This window comes from Mustela lutreola, chromosome 1 (genome assembly GCF_030435805.1).
Source record: "Mustela lutreola isolate mMusLut2 chromosome 1, mMusLut2.pri, whole genome shotgun sequence".
Lineage (NCBI taxonomy): Eukaryota > Metazoa > Chordata > Mammalia > Carnivora > Mustelidae > Mustela > Mustela lutreola.
In genome coordinates this window covers 26887060-26908278 of record NC_081290.1, presented here as the reverse complement: position 1 = coordinate 26908278, position 21219 = coordinate 26887060, and positions in this window count along the sequence as shown.

The window sequence follows — 21219 nt, the reverse complement described above, 5'->3', positions numbered from 1 at the left end:
AACAGATCCATGGAACAGAAAAGAGAATCTAGAAATAAATGTTTGCATTTATTTACAGTCAGTTGATGTTTTGACGAGGGTGCCAAGAACACACAAGGTGGAAAGGCGAGTCTCTCCAGTAACTGGTGTTGGAAAACTGGGATATCTACATACATAAGCCTGAAATTAGACCCTTCTGTCACCCCATATACAAAAACCAACTCAAAATGTATTAAAGGTTTAAACATAAGACCTGACACTTGACATTGGTCTGGCCAGTGATTTTTTTGGATATGATCCAGCAGCACAAGCCACGAAAGCAGAAAGAGACAAATGGGAACCACATCAAACCAAAAAGCTTCCGTCCAGCAAAGGAAACAAGTCAATGGAATAAAGCAACAATCTGTAGAACAGCAGAAAATATTTGCAAACTATACATCTAAGAGTTAATGTCCAAGATACACGAGGAACTCAAACAACTACAGGAAGAAAATAGGTAACGCTATTAGAAAATAGGAAAAGTACCTAAATAGACATTTCTCAAAAGAAGACAAAGGAAAAAAAATAAATTAAAAAAAAAAAACACACATAAAACCTTCTATCTTCTTTGGCAGAGAAATGTTTAAATGTTCCGCATCACTATTCATGGGGGAAATACAAAATAAAACCACCATGAGATACCGGCTCACACCTGTTCGAATGGCGAGCACCAACAAGACGAGAGATGAGTGCTGAGATGCGGACAGAGGGGAATCCTGGTGCGCTGCGGGTGGGAATGTGAATGGGAGCCACCATAATGGACAACAGTATGGAATTTTCTCAGAAATTTAAAATAGAGGGGCACCTGGGTGGCTCGGTGGGTTAAGCCTCTGCCTTCGGCTCAGGTCATGATCTCAGGGTCCTGAGAATCGAGCCCTGCATTGGGCTCTCTGCTCAGTGGGGAGCCTGCTTTCCCCTCTCTCTCTCTGCCTACTTGTGATCTCTCTCTCTCTATTAAATAAATACATAAAATATTTAAAAAATTTTAAAATAGAACTATGTATTATGATCAAGCCATATTCCTTCTGGGTATATACCCGAAGGAAGGGAAATCAGGAGCCCGGAGAGCCATCTGCCCTCCCGTGTTCACTGCAACATTATTCACATTAGCTAGGATGTGGCATCAACTTACTTGTCTACCAACAGAGGAATGAAGAAATTGTACACGCACACACATGAATATTATTCAGCCTTGAAAAGGAAGGGAATCCTGTCATTTGGGACAACATGGATAAGCCTGAAGGACATTATGCTCCGGGAAACAAGGAAGGCGCAGAAAAAACGAACACTGATCTCCCTTCTATGTGGGATCTAAGAATGTCCAACAGAGGCGAAGAGCAGAATGGCGGCTGCCCCGGGGTCAGGGGTGGGAGCGGGAGTGAGGGGTGCGGGGGAAGGAGGTGATGTTGGTCAAACCCTACATGGCTGCAGTTACGTAGAATGAAGAGACTCTGGAGGTCAAATCGCCGCATGGTGACTATGGGTAATACTCTGTATTATATACTTGGTATTTGCTAAGAGAGTAAGTCTTCAGTGCTCTCTCTCTCTCTCTACACACACACACACACACACACACACACACACCCTACACAAACGCTAACTCTGTGAGGTGATGGCTACGTCAATTGTGTGGATCGTGCCTCGTTGCACCCACACGCACACACCAGAACCTCACACTGCACACCGTAAATATACTTTCTATTTGTCAGTTACGCCTCAGTAAAGCTGGGGAGCAGGGGAGGGGTGGAGTGAAACACTCATGTACCTGCTGTATTCAGCTGCTCCCCCAAGTGCCCTGAGAGCCCCCGACCAAAGGCAGAGCAATGGAGCAGCCAGGAGAGCCCTAGATCCTTGATCAGTTCTTATGTTTAAAATAACAGATGGGGCACCTGCGTGGCCCAATCCGATGAGCATTTGACTGCAGCTTTGGTCATGATCCCAGGGTCCGGCGATCGAGTCCCGCATCGGGCTCCTTGCTTCTCCCTCTGCCCGTCCCTCTGCTTGTGCTCCCTCTCTCTCTCTCTGACAAAAGAAAAATAAATAAAATCTTAAAAAATAATAAAATAAATTAAAAAAATAATAGAATATTACCCCCTGCTAAGGGGACTAAAGAAGATCGCACGTTCTCAAGCTCTGATTCCTCCTCTAAAGGTAAGAGTGGGCAGAGCCGGGCAGGCTGCAACCAGCCAGGGGACACATCCGGGCTCCTCCCAGAGCTGCCCTGTCCTGGGTAAACTCCCTTGCAGCTGAGGCCTAGGACACTTCACTTCTCCTTTTCTGTTTCTGGCCTAGAACCTGCCTCAGCCCCAACTCCTAGAAGCTGGAGTTTGCTGGTCCAATGGTTCGCAAACAGCCCCGAGGGTCAGGGCCCATCCGTGATGAAGGTCTTACCTGCCTGCTGGGATGTGATTTGTGCAAGAGATCTGCTCGTATGGGGTGGGTTTCACGGTGTTTTATTTTGTTTTAAAGAGGAGAATGATGGTTCATTTTATTTTTTTAATTTTTTATCTTGGTGATATACATATAACACAATATTCCATCATAACCATTTTTAAATGTACAGCTCAATAGTGCTACATATATCCATGTTGCTTTGTAACCCATCTCCAGAACTGTTATCATGGAAAACTGAAACTCTCTACCCGTTAAACAACACTCCCCAATTCTCCCCTTCCCCAGCCTCTGGCCACCACTATCCCACTTTCTGTGTCTATGGTTCTGACTACTTTAGGTACCATTTATCTGGCAGCGGACACTGGGATTGCTTCCACGTTTTAACTACCGTGAATCGTGCTGTTACGAACATGAGTGTACAAATATCTCTTCGAGACACAGCTTTCAATTCTTTGGGGTATATGCCCAGAAGTGGAAGGGCTGGGTCAGACGGTAGTCTTGTTTTTAATTGTCTTCTTGTAGACCATTCAAGTTCTGTACCTTGTGCATCATTCTCAGCACTGGGGACAGAGGGACTGATTGATTTCGGATGGCGGAATTTACAAGAGATAATGTCACAACATCACTCAAATATCCAACGCAGGTCCTATAAATGAGAGGAAGCTGTACGTTAGTGGCTGGTTTTCTAACCCAGAAGAATGTGAGGGGATGGATTGGTGTGTCCTTCTAAATGTCATTATCCTGAAGGCTGCACACATCTTGTAATGGTGCTCAGAACACATTCCTGTGGACGATTCCCTGGGCGGCCAGTCGCCCTGCATTCAGAATGGATGTGATTTCTGGAAATAACTGAATGTGATTCACAGCCACATCTGGCGAACATGATTGGAACCACACTGGGAAATGCCAGTTTCCTCCAAAGAGAAGATATGGCAACAAAATAACAGAGCTGACTTGTAAACCTTTCTGAAGGCAATTCCCAGACAGAGGAATTCAGAAATATTTTGCGTCGTGGAAGCATTACAGGTAGAAGGGGGTAGGGGCACAACTTGACTACTCTGAAGGTAAACGGACAAGTTTAAACTCTGCTGTGAAGATTAGGGGAAGAAGAGGGAAACAAAAACAAAAACATGGCTTTCCAAGGATACCTCTTGGAACGCCACACACAAGTGCAGCTCATAGGCTGTAGCTTGGCCCACACTTTGGTTTTCTTTGGCTTTCAGAGTTTTTTTTTTTTTTTTTTTTTTTTTAATACTCTGAGTATTTAAATTGGGAGGTTTTTTTTGTTTTGTTTTGTTTTGTTTTGTCTCAGTTTCTGACTACAGAAGAATCAGCAGAATTGGGCCTTATGGGCAAGCACGTTCTGGAGCCAGACTGCCCGAGACTGGAGCCCTGCTCTGCCCCTTTCCACTCATTTAACCTTGGACTCACTTAACCTCTCTGTGCCTCAGGACTCAAAGTAACTCAGTGAGGAGTTATTTTTCTCATCTGAAAAAGAGGGGTAAGAATAGTATGTCCTCCAGGGGTTATTGCGGGCTTCAGATGAAGTGAGCTATCTGCCTTAATAATGCGAGCTACACTCTGGGGGCACTGAACCCCAGTGGTCAGTGGCTGGCCCAGATACGCTGGGTAAGCAGACTCCTGTTGGACACAGTTCCCAGGGAGTCCCCTTTCCCCATCGATGTCACCTGCCTGGCGCCTGTAGGCATATGCCCTTGGCAACCCTAGTTTAGAGTCCTGGATCAAGCCAAACAGCCACATTTCCAGATAAACAAAGAAGGATCTCCGCTTCACCAACATCAGCTTGGGTCAGTTCCAGTGCTCCTGAATTTATAATCCTGGCCCCCTGCAAAGGCTCTCACCTTTGCGGACTCCAGTGAATTCTAGCAACGCCGTTGCACAAGCTCTCACAAGCACCCAGACTCGCAAAGCCAGTGGAATCTCTTCCTGTCAACTTGGACGGATATTCTTTCCGGGGTGGCAGGCACAACGTCGCCTTGCTTGTGAAAACCACTGCTATTTCTTCCAGTCTTAATGGTCTTCTCTCTATTTAAAATGTTAATCTGTTGGAAAAGAAATAAAATTTTAATCTGTTGAAAAGTAATTGAACTCTCTATCGGGAATGGTTGAAGCAGTCTCACTGGAGTGACCTCTGGTTTTTGCCTTTGCTCTGTTCCCATCTGCCAATTGGGATCTGGGTACTCTGTCTCTGAGGTTTGGGGAAAAAGAATTTTCTGGAGGTGACCCTGGACTGCCCAGGGGCTGCTCCTCTTGTTGTCATTCTCTGGCTGTCCCTTGTCCCGTCTTTGGTCTGTGTCTCACTGGCCTGTTCCCATACAGGCTCTCACAGACCCCCGAGCACCTGTGCCCCTGCACCGCCGTCTCTAAAGCCCCACACGGAGAGCCACCTATCCCCATCTCTATGATCTTGGCAAGGTCCCCAGGCAATCCCTCAACTCCCCTCTATAGATGTTGCCTAAGCCAGGGGTCCCTAGAAAAACAGTCTACCGAAATCCAGAAACGCTAGTGTATTATCTGCAGGGAGGCATGAGGACAGAGAGCAGTCCCAGGGGAGCCAAAGTGAGAGGAAAGGCTAACTCAGGCAGGGGACAGGAGATGGCAGGTGCAAGGAAACACAGGTGCGGGGATGTCTCCTCGGAGGCTGCGGGGGGCCTCCGGAATGTGAACACTGCTGGAGAGGCTTCCTGCGGCTTGGGATCATTGATAGGGTGGGGGAAAGGGGAGAGGAGGAAGGGCAAGGAATTCATCTACTGGTTCCTTCTGGGTTCCTGTCTCTCCCAGTTCAGTCTTCACAAGTCAGAACCCTTCTGCGCTCCTGGATTGTGTTCCCAGCTCTGCCTGCAGCACTCGCGAGAAGTCAAGTCCGTGTCAAGTGGTGCTGCCTCGGGACTGGGAAATGGCAGGGTTCTGCCGTCAGCGACAATGCGTCCCATGGGGTGTGCATTTCAGACAGCTCGGGAGTAGGGTCAAGAGCGCAGCCCGGCTCAGGCGGTGTGGCTGCAGGCTGGACCAAGTGGCCTGGTGGCTGGTTCAAGCTGCCTCCAAAGAAGGGGAGAGGATGGGGAGGGTCCATGTGCCTGGCAGCAGCCCTGACTGTGCCCAGCAGCACATGGCCCAAGGAGGCTGGGGAGGCACCTGCATCAGGTCCAGTAAAGGCCTCTGGGGCATGGCGGGACCGGCTGGGTCTGAGCCACACCGCAGGGCTACAAGGAGCGGCTCTGGGAAGCTCACTTCCAGCCCCTCATCTCCAAACCATGCTGCATGGCTGAGTCTGCCTCTTGGCTGTGGTGGCCCCAGGTCTGTGGGGAAATGTGTGTGTGGGGGGTAGTGGGTCTGAGGTGTTCCCTTCCCAGAGCCCTGACTGATGCCGTCAGCATTTCCCCGGGCTCATGTCACCCATCTTGAGGGACCCTGGTCTCATCCTCCTCCATACTGAGGAAGCACATCTTCCTGCCTTCCTACTTCCGCTCTCCTTACCCCCTCCAGTGCCTCAGACCAGCAGGGGCAGCTTCCAGCTTTCCACTTCCACGATTTCAGATCCTCCCGTCCTCAACAGCAAGCCTGTGGCCTAGGCTTGGTGAGCAGAGCAGGATCTACTCCATTCGGTGAAGGAAATTCCTGGGCCGGGTCCTCTGAGACTGGTTCTTGACCTCGTTGGGAGAGGCGACCCGCCATGTTCTTCCTGGGTGTGCCAAGAAGGCAAGCAAGGCTCTCCCCTCCTTTTCTGGCTGCTTCTTAGGGCTGTGTTTGTAGGAAGCAGCCTGAGGGCTGAGGTGACCTCTTGCCGCAGACGAAGAGCAGGCCTGCTCTAAGAGAGTTGCCTCCCTAAACTCTGTGTTCCTTGGCCATGACACACACTGTTCTCACCACCTTGTCCCTGGCTTTTCTTGTGGGTGCCAAGGAAGGCCCAGTGAAGGATTTGGAGGTGGGGAGGGTTGATTATTTGTAGCAGTCTCCTCTTTCCCTGTTGTAGGCAACTCGACCCCATAGCTGTTCTGGAGCCTAAACACGTGCAAAACCAGGCGCTAACAGTGTCCAGAAACACCCAGCTCCTTATTGGCTTCCTGGCTCCAGGTAATCTGATTTGTGATTTGATAGGAGCTCTGACAGAGTAGTGGGAGGAAGGCAAAACCGTTAGCAGTCCCTACTTTTATAGTTCTCAAGATTATTCATCTATGCCAGGTTTGGGGGCACGCCCAAGAAAAGATTTTTTAAGATAACAAGAGAGACTTAAAAAGTCACATTAATTACTGTGCTCACCCTCCCTGTCCCGCAGACAGAGGCGTTGTACTAATCTTAGTTCTATAAACCCACTCCTTGCCCTTGAAGAGTGCTAAAACTCAGGATCTGCTCTCTGCTAAGAACACAGAGGATTAGGATAAAAGGCTTCCATTGATGAGTGTCACTTGGGCACGTGGGTCATATGGAAACCAAGGTGATGTCCTAGCATGGGTGAGAAGCCAGGCCCGGTGCCGGACTTTGGCTAACGTGCTGATGGAGGCCGAGGAAGATACGTCAAACTGAAGAGGCGAGAAGCAAGTACCACAGGGATCCAGAAACCCTAGGAATCCTTACCTAACCCCTTTTAAAATATGCTCGGAGGTGGGTTTCCTGTCTCTAAAGCATATCAAAGTTGGGTAGGAGTGCCTGGGTGGCTCAGTCAGTTAAGCTTCTGACTCTTGGTTTCAGCTCAGGTCATGATCTCAGGGTCAGGAGATGGAAGCCCCTGTTGGGCTCTGCAGTGAGCACAGAGTCTGCTTGTTAAGATCCTCTCTGTCCTTTTCCCTCTGCCCCACCTCCTCATGCACACGCATGCGTGTGCTCTCTCACTCTAAAAAATAAAATAAAATAAAATAAAATAAAATAAATAATAATAATAAAGTTGGGTAACCATCTTTCAAGGGTGAAAATTGTCAGAGAGGCAGTGGTGGGTAGCCCATCTATTGAAATTTTATCAAAATGTTTCAAGTGAAGAAGACTGGAAGTCAGCAATAGTAAACATTCTTCTCCTAATCTTGTATTATTTTATTATTTTTATTTATTTGCTTTTTACATGGAGCTTGAACTCACGACCTCAAGATTAAGACCTGAGTTGAGATCAAGAGTTGGATGCTTAACTGACTGAGCCACCCTTCTAATTTTAAAATCTTCTCAAACACGGAAATTCTTCCCAATAAATCACATATACTTGTTATTAGGGAAGATTGAATGCATTTTTTTTTTTTTTTTTTTTTTTTTTAGTTGTTTCTGGAAGTGCACAGTCTGGGACTTAGCTCTCATCATTAATGTGTATGTCTTCTCTAATGTAAGTAGGTTGAAAAGCACTATTTCTGGTTTATCTGGAGTTGAAATGTATTTGTTCCGCCAACAATTCTAGGAGGTATGAAGACAACACCAAAATGCGCTAAGGAATGCCTCGCGTGGGGTATGCTGCTTTAGACAGGCTGAGATGGGCAGGCCCGGTGGTGAGCGGGAGATGCGTACTGAGGCCTTGACTGCAAGGAGCACCCACGGTGGGGAGCCCCGTGGTCCTCGCCAGAACGACGCACAGCGCCGGCCACGCATTGGAAGCGACACATGGGAGGTCCCCTCGTGGTAGGGACCTTGGCGACTTCCTTCCAGGAGCAGAGAGAAGCCTGTGAGGCTGACCAGGTGACATGCGCATGCATCCGCTTAGGGAGGTGGGGTGCGGCAGAGACCCCACGAGGGGTGTGGGGGTTGGGGGGTATCGGGGGATAGTGACGGACCCGGCAGCTACATGGGAACGGAGCCTGTCCCCGTCATGGAAAATCACAAAAGGGCAGTGTGCACATTCACTTCTGGGTCAGGAGTCACACTTTTTTTAAAAAAAGAAACCTTCCTTGTTCTTGTTGAGGGGCAATCTTATTCCCGAAGAAATGACATTCGCATTTCCTCCCATGTGTGGTCTGGGCTCGAGCATGGCCCTTTATAACATGATGTCCTGAGGGACGAGATTTCCGCGCGTCCACGCCGAGATCGGAACCGTCGGAAATGCTCCGCCTCGAAACTAAACGTAAATCGAATCTTGCTCATGGATCGGAAGAATCGATTTTTCCTCCCCCGACCCGAGTCAGGCAGCGGCCCATTTCATCTTAGCACGTTTGAATTCCAGTGAACCGTATTTATTTAGATGTGTGCGTTAAACCCTACGGTGGGCTTCTTCTCGTGCTGCGGACCCGAGGTCCGGCCTCCCCAGCTTCTCCCTCCCGCCCGCGGGCCGCCTCCCCGCCCTCCGCGAACACAAGGCAGGTCTGTACTTGGGGCGGAGGAAGCTCGTCCTTCTGATCCTTCGCTCCGGATTCTAAGCCCTCTGAGGGCAAGACTGTGCGGATCGGGTCCCAGCCGCGCCCTCCCTCACTCCCCGCGCCCCCTCCTCACGCGCGAGCTCGCCCCCACCGAGTTCCGCGCGTCTGCGGAGTCGCGGGGATTGCACGGGAAGCGACACGGCGGTTCTGCGCATGTGCGCGACCGGTGCGCGGCCAGTTCACCGGGTCATCGTGGCGCCCGCGGTGTTCGCGCTAAGTGTGCGGCGGGCGCGGCTGGAAGTCCCCCCTCCGGACGGCCGCGTCCCCCGAAGTAAGAGCTGATGCATGCGAAGCCATGAGGCTGGGAGAAGGTGGAGTGTGTGTGTGTGTGTGTGTGTGTGTGTGTGTGAAGGTGGAGTGTGTGTGTGTGTGTGTGTGGTTTGCCCGCGGGTGGCTGAGCCTCCCAAGTGGAAAAACGCCAAGAAGCCCCTCCTGTCTGAAATGGCCAGCTTTTACAGAATCCACTTTCTTTCTTTCTTTTTTTTTTTTTAAAGATCTTATTTATTTGACAGACAGAGATCACAAGTAGGCAGAGAGAGAGAGAGAGAGAGGAGGAAGCAGGCTCCCCGCTGAGCAGAGAGCCCGATGTGGGGCTCGATGTGGGGCTCGATCCCAGGACCCTGAGATCATGACCTGAGCCGAAGGCAGAGGCTTAACCCACTGAGCCACCCAGGCGCCCCAGAATCCACTCTTTCTGTTACAGGTAACTCTTTGCTTCTGTGCGAGGAAACACTTTTGCAAATATTTGGTTTTGTCACCATTATAGAGTGTGTGTGTGTGTGTGTGGTTGCCTGTTTCTTTTCCCCTCTTGGTTAACTAACTGCTGGCAGGACTTGATGTCCTGTTTTCTACCCCCTGGATTTGGGTGTGAGTGAATTTCCATTTTTACTGCTTTGTAAATCATTGCCGAGGCTTTGGAGGAGGCACTTCCGTAGGCCTGGGTGGCATGGGCTGAGTGCCTGCTGGGCTCACTGCTCTGCCTGACGGATCTGAGCAGTGTTTGCTCTCCGTTGCTCTTGCTGCAACCGCAGACCCTATCTGGCCTGGGAGCGTTTTTGGATCATTTTCTTTGAATATTAAAATAGGTAAACTCCAGGTGGCCCAGCTGAATTGGGATTTCAGGAAAACAATGATATCTTAGTAGAAATAGGTCCCCAGACGGCACGGGGCATACTGAACTATTAAAGAAGTATTTGTTGTTTACCCAAAAGCAGACCTAACTGGGCATTCTGTATTCGTATTTCCTAGATCTGGCAGCCCTGATGACAATCACGGTGGCAGCCAGCCGGGCGGGCCCACAGTCCCCTTCAGTAACTAGGGAGATGTTGAAGGGAGCATTTCTCCTCTTCCAGGTCTTCTTCTGCTTGTGCTTGGTCTTTCTGTGGGAGGGGAGTGGGGCCCTCCGTGTGCAGCCGTGATGTGGGGCTGGGAGGAGACAGGAAGGTGGGGCTCAGAGTGGAGGGGCCTCTGGCGGCTGGGTCACCACCTCTGTAGCAGGAACAAGTCCAGAACAGCTTCCAGTTGCTTAAATTAAAAGGAAAAGAAAAAAGAAAAAACTCGTTGTAAGCAGTTGAGCAGTTACTGTTCATGTGGCCCTAGAGGTCCCCGCTGCCTGGCCACCCAAGGGAAAGGCATTGTGGGGATGGAGGACAGGGAGAGGCGCAGGGGGAGTGATGGAGAGCGAGAAGGAATGGGGGAGTCTGAATGGAAGATGGCTGTGTGGAGCCGCGACCGGCAGGGCAGGGTTAGGCTGGAGGATGGAAAGCACAAGGCTACCCCAGCTGCCCGGGTCAGCCCGGTCCCAGAGAGTGGGAGGCAAGGACACGGGCAGGCAGGTGGTCTTCTTGGGAAGAAGTGTCTGCGGGGACATCCTAAAGAATGTTTTCTAAATCTCCTGGGTGGCAGGGCCTCCCTATGGGGCAGGACTGGTAGACCAAAGGTAGGAACTGTCATCAGGGACGGGGTGGGGGTGGGGGTCCTAAGTGAATCGTGGTTGCAAACAAGAGCTAGCTAAGCGACCTTGGGCCCATACGTTGACTACTGTGTGCGTCGGTTTCCTCCTCTGCGGAGTAAGTCGGAGTACATGGTAAGCTCGTCCAGCTCTGACCTCATTGTTTACCTGGAAACTGCTTCAGATTGGAACGACGCTCCCCCAGAGCCAGGCCAGTTACTTCTGCCATCTGTAAGAAAGAACAGAATGGGGGCGCCTGGGTGGCTCAGTGGGTTAAGCCTCTACCTTTGGCTCAGGTCATGATCCCAGGGGACTGGGATCGAGTCCGGCATGGGGCTCTCTGCTCAGCAGGGAGCCTGCTTCTCCTCATCTCTCTCTCTGTCTGTCTCTCTGCCTACTTGTGATCTCTCTCTGTCAAATAAATAAATAAAATCTTAAAAAAAAAAAAAAAGAAAGAACAGAATGATAAAAAGGGAAAAAATTGAATTTGTTATTTTCTGCATAATTATCAACATTGTTTCTCGTCTTCCATTAGAATCAGTGGCTCAGCCCTTGCTGAACGGGTTGGGGAGATCGTTTAAAGAAGGGGACCAGCGTTAGTAAACTGTTGCTAAGGCAAAATGAAAATGTAGCTATAGTGATAGATATAGAGAGTGATAGAGTCTGGAAACCTAGATAGTGCCATTTTACTGTTTTTCACATTGAAGAAGTTAGTGACAACAGAGCCCTTCTGGGTAGAGCATAGGTACATTTGCTCATGTTTCTGGGTTATATATATAAATAAAAATGTAAATAAATACCTATCTATATATGAAAACAGAGTGCACATGCATTCAAGACAGCATGAAAGCAAATATGGCTAAATTGTCAATAATTAGTGAATCTAAAAATAGCGAAAGTGTATGTAACTCTAGTTTTTCCTAGCTGTATCCAGGGTAGCCACTATTCAAACCAAGTATTGCATTTGAATGGAAATGAGCTTTTAAATCAATAAGATATAAGAAATGACTATAATATTGACACTAGATATTAAGGACATTAAGTCTAGAAAAAGACTTGACTTCATATGAGTACAAAGAATTGATAGGAAATCTCTAGTATTAGTACAACATTCTCTTTTCCAAAAATAGACACTGAGAGGTTATTTTTCATTTTTGTTCCTTTTGGTATTTTACATTTGGATTGAAACCATGTCCACTTTCTGCCCCAGGTCCTAGGTAAAGGTTACAGGAGCCCCTGGCTTCAGACCTTCCAGCAGAACTGGTTCAAGTCGTGCTAATCCTCTTTGTTTATAAGCTACACTTAACTAGCTACACTTAACTTTTCATTAAAGCTGAAGAGTCAACTCAAACCCCAAGAGTTGACTTCACTTTGATGAACTAATTCACCAAATAGGAATTATTTGAAATTGGATTTTTCTTTAAGTTCTGTTCACTATTTGATACTGGAATGTAGGGGAGAGGGTGGGACTTATGTATAAAACACGGTCCCTGCTCAATGAGCCTATGGCCCAGATGCTGTCGGACACAGGTGGCTTTGGGACTGACCTTCTGGTTCCAGGGATGGAACTGGAAGCAGATTCTATTTTTTCTCTAAAGGGGTGGATTTTTTTTTTTTTAAGATTTTATTTATTTATTTGAGAGAGAAGAGAAAGAGAGTGAGCCATAAGCAGGAGTAGGGGCAGAGGTAGAAGCAGACCTCCCCACTCAGCAGGGAGCCTGGAGGGAATCCTGGGATCGTGACCTAAGCTGAAGGCAGACGATTAACTGACTGAGTCACCCTGGTGGCCCTAGGAGTGGATCTTACGAAGCTTCCACGAGATCTGAGTAAAACCCCAAGAGGTTCCAGCGCCATCTCCAGCCCTTCTGGGTAGAGCATAGAGTGTGGTCAGCGAAGGGAGGGGAGAAGTGGTTGTTGTAACAGTCCCGAGCCTCCACGCTGTACCCAGCACGTCTCCTAGTGCACACCCCGTTGCCCTGGGCTACCCCGCAGCAAAAGTCAGAGGGTGCTCCCTGTTGTTGGGGCCAGCGGTGTGGTCCTGGTCCGTATCAAGTGAGGCCAGCTTGAAAGGCCTGGGCTGTGCTGGTTCAACAGCCCACTAATCCTGTAAAAATGGCAGAAAGTGAGACCCAGGCTTACATTTCACAAGCACAATATTGGGGCCTGAATTTAAACTGTTGTTTAGCAATCAAGTTTCATCAGCCAGCTTTTTTGTCCACTACTTTGGGAAGACAGTCGGATGACTCAAGGAAGCATGGTGTTTCAGGGAAGGAGTCAAGCTCCCGAAGGAGATGATCCCGGACCTCTTCCAAGATGCAGCTATGTCCGAAAAATAAGGGTGTTCAAAGCAGAATGAAATAAAGTTTCAAGAAAATTACAAGCTGTGCATTTAGGGAAAAAGAGAGAGAGAGAGAGAGAGAACAATGAGGAAGTTTGATGCTAGAACAATCAGGAGAGGCTGCATGGAAAGGGGAGCTGGATTTGGTGCTGGGTCCTTGAGCGCCCAGCTCGAGGGGGATCTAGCACAGCAAGAGCAGAATTAGAAAGAAAGAAAAAAAAAATCCCACAACTAATCTGCTGTACTGGCTGCAGGATTCCTTGAGTTGTGTGTTAGAAAACAAAAAACACCTGCACCAGGCTCGGCAGGCTGGTCTGGGGCTGCTCTTGGCTGCTGTGCCCTGGAGGCTCCCAGCTCTGACTTCTTCAGCCACCGCTGTCCCGGCACCCCCAGCGCCCTCCAGCTAAACCAGCCGGCATTTCTACTCAAGGGGCTACGTGAATTTTTCACGTACCTTTGTCCGCCTCCACCTATGCCTGCCTGCCTGTGACACCCAAGGTGACTGTCCGGGTGCCAGTGACTGTTTTCTTTAGAGCTCTGGTTCCAAGGTTGCGTAAGGTTTGAGTGGTCTCCCCACCTTCATTTGTCCCCAAGTCCTGCAGCTTTGATTACTATTTTTAAAAATTTTTATTATGTTGTTAGTCACCATAAAATACATTATTAGTTTTTGATGTAGTGTTCCAAGATTCATTGTTTACATGCAACACCCAGTGCTCCGTGCAATACGTGCCCTCCTTAACACCCATCACCGCGCCCCCCGCCGTCTGCCCTAAATCCCTCAGTTTGTTTATCGAAGGAGTCTACAGTCTGTCATGGTTCATCTCCCCCTCCAATTTCTCCCAATTCACTTCTCTTCCCCATTTCCCAATGTCCTCCGTGTTATTCCTTATGCTCCACAAATAAGCAAAACCATATGATAATTGACTTTCTCTGCTTGATTTATTTCACTCAGCATAATCTCCTCCAGTCCCATCCATGTTGATACAGAAGTTGGGTATTCATCCTTTCTGATGGCTGCGTAATATTCCATGTATTTATGGACCACATTTTCTTTACCAATTTGTCTGTTGAAGGACATCTTGGCTCCTTCCACATTTTGGATATTGTGGCCATTGCTGCTATAAACATTGTGGTACATATGAACCTTCCTTTCACTGCATCTGTATCTTTGGGGTAAATACCTTAGTCCCGTGGCTTTCAATGTGTGACTTTACAGAATGGGAGATTTTTCAGAAATGCAAATTTCGTTTTATAGCAGGAAAGCCTGAATTCTTTATTCTCTGCTATGAGAAAGCAGGAATCTTTGGAGAGAAGCTGATTCCATTCTCAAGGTAATGGTCTAGCCTGGTGTGGAACTTTTATTGCCAGAAGGCAATGATGCTTTAGAAATTCTGGAGAAAGACACAGAAACCAGGTTAAAGGTGGATCTATTGGCTGCGTTACAACAAATTGAATATCAAAACAAGAACAAAAAATAATGGTTAATTCAATATGTTAAATCATGAAAAGCAAGAGTCAAAAAAATTAAAAATTAAAAAAGAATTGAAAGAAAAAGAATTTTCTTTTTAAATAAGAAATTTTATATTTGCATTGTATTTGTTCAAATGAGCAAAGATGTCACTCATATTTAATTGTACAAATTTCTTCAGGACTGTAGATACATAGACACCCAAAAGGAGATGAAATATATGTCAGGAAAAGACTGGAAAAAAATGTAGCCCCAGGTTTGGGCTGTCTTGTCTATTATGGTGACTGAGGGGCATTCATTATATGCTAAATTATAAAGACTCTGTAAAACTTAAAAACTCAATAACACTTTTCATTGTTCACATTACCCAGAATCTTCAGAATGTTGTAGAACATTCAAGTGGGATGCTGAAAAATAGAAATTGGCAGAAGTTTGTTCAGAAAGTAAGATTCAGATAGCCAGAGGTCTTGTTCTCAAACTCTCGTCCATGTGTGATTTTTCAGGCAACAGAAAGCAGGTGAGTCAGGGACCGGTGGGGTGAGGTAGAGCTAGAGACAGGAGGCTCTGTGATCCCACTCACAGCAGTCCCCAAAATGTAGAGGTGTGCGGATGCCGGAGATAAGGGAACCAAACAGCGCCCCCCCCCCCCCCCCCCGTGCCCTAGGCACGTGAGGTGGGTCTCTTTTTGATGATAATCACCTTTGACCAAGAAAGAAAAACCAGACTCAAAAAAGGAAATAAACCACTGAAGGTGTTGTTAGTAGAGACGTTAAAAGGATTTAAGGTCCCTGGTTAGCTTTCTATGAAAGACCAACCCTAAAGGCTGTTGTTGGCTATCCGGGCACTCTTTTTTTTTTAAATTAAATTAAATTTATTTTTATTTTTTTAAAGATTTTATTTATTTATTTGACAGACAGAGATCACAAGTAAACAGAGGAGGGGTGGGGAAGCAGGCTCCCCGCTGAGCAGAGAGCCCGATGCAGGGCTTGATCCCAGGACCCTGGGATCATGAAGCGAGCTGAAGGCAGAGGCTTTAACCCACTGAGCCACCCAGGCATCCCCAGCCCACACACTCTTGACAGCTTTTTCTGTATCTTCAGTTAATAAACTTCTACCGCTTTACTCGCCGTTGTCTGTGTGATACATCCTTCAGCTCCGCGAGACAAGAAACTTGCTCTCATGCATCAAAGGAACCCTCTTCCCTTGCTTATTGGTGGGCAGGCTCGTGAGGCCTCCTCTCGTAAGGCCGTGGCCTGCCACTCGTTTGTTTAATGACCTATCAGTCTAGTGTAAAACACTAATGAAATGCATCAAAGCCTTTCATTCATAGGCTATGAGAACCCCTTCTCCTCTTCCAACGTTCATTTCCCTTGGGTCTGAAGGCACTTCAAAGAAGTCGTAGCCTTGAGTGGATTTGATTTTTATCTTTTAAATGGACCAGAAATGAGACATCTGCTTGCTTGCATGTATTTTCTGTTGAATGGTTCAAGCAGTTACCTGTCCTGACTCCCTTGGTTTCCCTGTGCCCTGCATGACCACTGCAAGGAACCAGACAAAAGCTTCTGGAGAAAGGCCCAACCCCTCACGTCTTGAACCATTCTAGAGGGTTAAGAAAAAACTTTACCAACGTGATTGAAAATGAGTTTACTGACATCCAGGAATTCATGTAACACCGTGTGTCAACTATTTCAATTAAAAAAAATATATATATTAAACCAGAGGGTTTAATAGGAGGGAACGTTAAAAAGACAATTCATTTATGGCATTGGTTGCTCTTCAAGAAGAATAAGATATTTTTCCCCAGTTTTATTGAGATTTAATTGACATATAACACCGTGTAATTTAAGGTCTGTAGCATAATGACTTGACTTAAGAAGACTAAGATCTTAATGTTTCCTATTTTGGGTTTATAGTCATTGGTCCAAGACTTATTTAATAGCTTTAGAAACATGTAAAGGTAAATTATACAAGGGACTCTTCAAATGTTTCTGGGATGAAAATATGCTATTACAGAATGGTTGGGCCAATAAAAACTTGAGCTACTTTGTTAGAAAAAAATGCAAAAAGATTTATCTTAATGAAAAGATAAGTTTTAAAGGTCATGTACGTAATCATAGAATGAGAGACCTAATCAAAATAAGTGAAACTAAAATAGAGGGGAAAATTGAGGTAAGGAAGATCTATGGAACTTTCATCGGTTTCAGGTTGGAGGCAGTTTGCAGGCAGAGCCTAAAGGTGAGCAGCTTTGGAAATCTGGAAGTCACAGGCCTCAAAGGAAGTCACAGGGCAGTGTCAGCCACTCTTACAGCAGGCACATTGAGAGGGGCTGTAAAAACTTATTTTATGGGACACCTGGGTGGCTCAGTCAGTTAAGCTGCTGCCTTTGGCTCAGGCCATGATCCCAGAGTCCTGGGATCGAGTCCCACATTGGACTCTTTGCTTGGCAGGGAGCCTGCCTCTCTCTCCACTTCTGCCCGCCACTCTGCCTACTTGTGCACGCTCTCTCTCTCTCTCTCTGACAAATAAATAAATAAAATCTTGAAAAAGAATATATTTAATTAAAAAAAAAAAACGCTTATTTTACAAGCGCTTGCTGAGAAATAGAGATACTTACCCGCCATGCCTGTGGTGTTTATGCCACATTTCCAGAAGCCTTTTTTTTTTTTTTTTTTTTTGGAAGCGTGAAGAAAAACAAACAAAAATAGTCAAAACTATGTATCCCTTTGCTCTGTGATGCCAGAATAGAAAGTAATTTTTCACTTCATAAAATAACCGCCCGCCCTGAGATGATTTTCTGCTTCATAGACTCCAGGTCAGAACTGAACTTCACCCAACCGTTGCAAGCTGGCCGACAGAAGGTCTTCTAGAACTCTCGTTGCACAAAGCCTGGTTTTTCTTCCACAATACACAGGGGTGCGGTGGGGGGTGGGGAGAAGGAAGTGGTCCACTCTGCTCCGGTGGAATGAGCTGAGAGAGACTCACAGACGAGGTGATCCTTACTCTGTATCTTTTTTTAAAATTATTATTTTTTATTTTTTTATTTTTTCTTACTCTGTATCTTGAAAGCAGAGAAGGTATTTGCCAGGTAGGCGAGGCCGGGCATAGTGGAAAGGTCGGAGGTGCAGACCAGAAAGTGGAAGCAGGGCGGGCTAAGGGGTAGGGCGGTGACATTGTCCAGCGTGCTTGTGACTTTGGGGGGCGGGAAGGAGGTAGGGCACAATGAAATAAATACTGGGTGGAGAGCTGCCTGGAAAGCCGGGCCAGATTCATGGACATCCTCGTACCTTGTACTGAAGAGTTTGTTTTCATTCCTTTATTTAATACATTGATATACTGAAATGTACTAAATGACAGGCCTTGGGGAGATAAGACACATTTTGTTGTTGTTGTCCATAGGAAGGTTATAGTATAGAAAGGGCAGACAGACATTAAACCAACAATTACACCAATAACTAGGTAATTTTACTTGGGATAAGCTCTGGTCTGCGAAGGACGATGCTTGTGTCATGAGAGTTTGTAAGGGAGACATCTAACTTAATCTGAGGATCCCAGAAGGCTTCTCGGAGGAAGTGACCCTGAACCTGAGCACAGAGTAGGAGCTACTGAGAGGAGGGCTTGCTTGGGTGGAGTTGTTGGGTGGGGTTGGAAAGAACATTGAGGGCGGATGTGACAGGGGCAAAGGCCTGGGAACAGGGAGTCCTGTAGGGCCCTAGAGGAACAGGAAAGCGAGTAGCCTCCGAATGGACTCTGATCACTGGGGCCTCGTGATCATATTAGCATTCTATAAACCGCCCCCTGGTGGAAACCTGGGGAATAGCAACAGCATGCTGGACTGAAGGTAGAGACCACACTGCCCTGTGCTGTTTTTCTAGACCCGGTGAGCGGGTCAGGGTGAGAGCAAAAGCGGTAACAGTGTGGACAGAGAGGACGGACTAGATTTGATAGTTAAAGGGCTAGAAATGGATGTTCTTTTTAAATTTTTTAAAAAAAATTCAAACTTTATTTAAGACGGAGAGTGAGAGAGAACAAGCACGGGGAGCAGCAGAGGGAGAGGGAGAAGCGGGCTCCCCACCAAGCAGAGAGCCTGAGGCAGGACTCACTCCCAGGACTCTGGGATCGTGACCTGAGCTGAAGGCAGACGCTGAACCGACCGAACCACCCAGGCGCCCAGAAACAGCTTCTCTTAATGACCAATGGATCAGATTGGGAGGAAGGAAGGAGGAGGAAGTCAAAAGAGTGACTCCAGGGTTTCTGGTTGGAGCAACTGAGTGGACAGTGAAATGGGGCACAGAGATCAGACGTGCTGGAGGGTTAGGAGGAGCTAAGGAGCTCCATTTCGGACACACTTGGTTGGAAGCGCCTACAGAAACGTCCCATGGGCAGCGGGATGTGCGTGTAAAGTTCAAGGAGGATTTCAAAGCCGGAGTCCCCGAAACGAAACATTTCAGCCATTGGGTGGTGGTGGAATTGATGACTCACCCAGGGACTGAGAACTGAGCGCGAAGACAAGAGTTTCCAAGACCACAACCTGGGTATTTCATAGGTGAGCATAGAAAGAAGAGGTAGAAAGGAGCCGGAAGAAGCATGACCAGAGGGATGAAGAATCAGAAGAAAGCACAGATGGATGTTCCCCATCTGCCACTCCCGCTCTGCGTTCTTCCCTCCTCCGTCCTGCTTTGTGACCCCTGGGGACAGTATCTGGGAGCTCTCTTGCTCTCTGGTTTCTAGAGGTCCGAGGCTGGGATGCACTGACAGACTGACAGACAAGGGCTAGAAGAGAGCGAAGCTGGATGGCCCCTCCTGCTGGCTTCTGGACTGTTGGTGGCTCTGTGCCTCTGCCCAGGTCCGCACTCCCGTTGTGTGTGCGGAGCGGAGGTTCTTTGTCTCTGCAGACCTAAGGGTGGGGAAGGTGGTCCCTGTCGCTGGTCCTTCACCTTCGTTTGCGGAGCCTAGCTATTTAAAGAGAAGGCAGTTTTGTGAGGGAGCTGTAGGGTGGTTTTTTTCTTCTATTGATTTTTTAAAAATATTTTATTTATTTGTTTTAGAGACAGAAAGCTTGAATGGGGGGTGGGGTAGGGCATGAAGGAGGGGGAGAAGCAGACTCCCTGCTGAGTGTGAAGCCTGATTCAGGGCTCAATCCCAGGACCCTGAGATCATGACCCTAGTTGAAATCAAGAGTCGGATGCTTGGGGTGCCTGGGGTGGCTCAGTCAGTTAAGTATCTGCCTTCGGCTCAGGTCATGATCCTGGAGTTCTAGGATCAAGCCCTGTGTCCGCTCCCTGCTCAGTGGGGAGTCTGCTTCTCCCTCTGTCCCTCACCCCGCTTGTACTCTCTCTCTCTCTCTCAAATAAATGAATAGATAAAATCATTGAAAAAAAAAAAAAGAGGGGCTCCTGGGTGGCTCAGTGGGTTAAAGCCTCTGCCTTCGGCTCAGGTCATGATCTCAGGGTCCTGGGATCCAGCTCCATATCTGGCTCTCTGCTCAGCAGGGGGCCTGCTTCCTCCTCTCTCTGCCTGCCTCTCTGCCTACTTGTGATCTCTCTCTGTCAAATAAATAAATAAAATCTTAAAAAAAAAAAAAAGTGTTGGATGCCTAACCAACGGAACCACCCAGTTCCTTTTATTTTAATGTTGAAGGGGCTTGACTATGCTTTTAGCCAGTGGGAAGGAGCCACTAGACAGGGAAAGCTTGGAAGTGAAGGAATGGGAAACACGAATGGATCTGTGCCCAGGACTGCAGCAAAAGCTGACCGGAGGGATTAACCTTGACCATAGAATGCTGACTTCTTAGCTCAGAGCTGAGGAGTGTAGACGTGGATAGTCATAATGTGTACTGCAGTGGGGTGGGGAATGAGGGGGCTTCCTTTCTGACAGCCTAAATATTCGCAATGAAAGTTCAAGGACAAGGAGATTTCAAAATAGCAATGGCAAGCAACAGGGGAGAAACTGATCAGGGACCACTGAAGGTCTCAGAGGTTGGCAAAATAAATGAATAAATGAATAAATGATTGGTCTACATGATATAAACCAGAATGCAGAATGTATGCAGAAGTGACAATGTCATGAGAAAAGTCTAGATTATGGAATTCGGTCTTTATATAGGCAATGGTGCGCATCAAAGGTTCTTGGGGTTTTGTTTGTTTGTTTGTTTGTCTTTTTACACCTAATGCGGGGCTTGAACTGACAGCCCAGAGATCGGGAGTTGCGTGTCCTCCTCACTGAAACAGCCAGGTGCCTGCATCGAAGGTTTTTGATTAGTGGGGAGATGAAGAGAATGTAAGACTTTTGGGGTGGGGAGTGCGGGCCAGGAGAAGTACTAAATGTCACCAAAATAATGTCACTTCAAATAATCTAGGAGCTCGATAAGGGTGTGCCTTATTTGGAGGTTGAGAGTGGAGATGGCAAAGTTAAGAGTCACTGAGAAGCCAGGTCCTAGGAGGCTAGTGGCGATGCCACCACGTGGATTGGGGGATGGTTAGTTCCTTTTCCCAAACTCAGTCCACTCCCATCGTAATCTACCCTAAATATACACTCTGAGAAGAAAAAGGGTGCTTTCGGGGCAAACCCTGGTTTGACAACAACTGCCTGGCTCTCTCCAGACTGCCGCATTGAAATGTCTCCTTGTATAGACATACACGAAACCCCCCCCCACCCCCCCCCGCGTAGAGCTCAGAGGTCACTCAGATACAGGAAACGCATGACA